We start from the raw sequence: 611 nt of genomic DNA, 5'->3' as shown, positions 1-611 counted from the left end.
GGGGCGGGTCTGTGAGCTCAGGGAATCCTGGCGCCGGTTCATACGCAGCAGGCCGCCCGTGGCAATCATGGCGGCGCTCGGGGAGCGGGCTTGTCACTCGACCTGGAGGGGGCGGCACAAAAGGCAGAACATGAGGGTCGACATCGAGCAGATGGCAGACGCTTGCTGTAAACGGGAGATTATATGCGTAATCCTGATTTATCACAGCGGATGGATGGATTAGCAAATGAGGTTCCGCCAGCAGATGTTCAGAGGGAACTATTGTTTATTATACTATATATATTAAACTATTATTATTGCTCTTGTAAAAAAAAAAAAACATTGTATTTATCCATTATAATAAAAAGTAGTGCATAAAATTGTGATTTGCTTTGGGCATCACTGAACTTCCCAGGAGCACAACACACTCAGACCATAATTTGGCATTTACACAACCTTCTGGGCAACATTCGCATAATTATGCACATTTTGTCACGGGCTGACAAAGCAATTACGACTCCGAAGCCCCATTTGTAAAATGATTACATATGAAGCAATCTTGATTCTTACAGATGTTTTTTTTGGAGTGACTTCCAATGTGCTTTTGCCCCATGGTGACTCATTCACTCCAC

The sequence above is a fragment of the Hippocampus comes genome, unplaced genomic scaffold (genome assembly GCF_001891065.2).
Source record: "Hippocampus comes isolate QL1 unplaced genomic scaffold, H_comes_QL1_v1.1 scaffold159, whole genome shotgun sequence".
Lineage (NCBI taxonomy): Eukaryota > Metazoa > Chordata > Actinopteri > Syngnathiformes > Syngnathidae > Hippocampus > Hippocampus comes.
Note: the sequence above shows the minus strand (reverse complement) of the source record.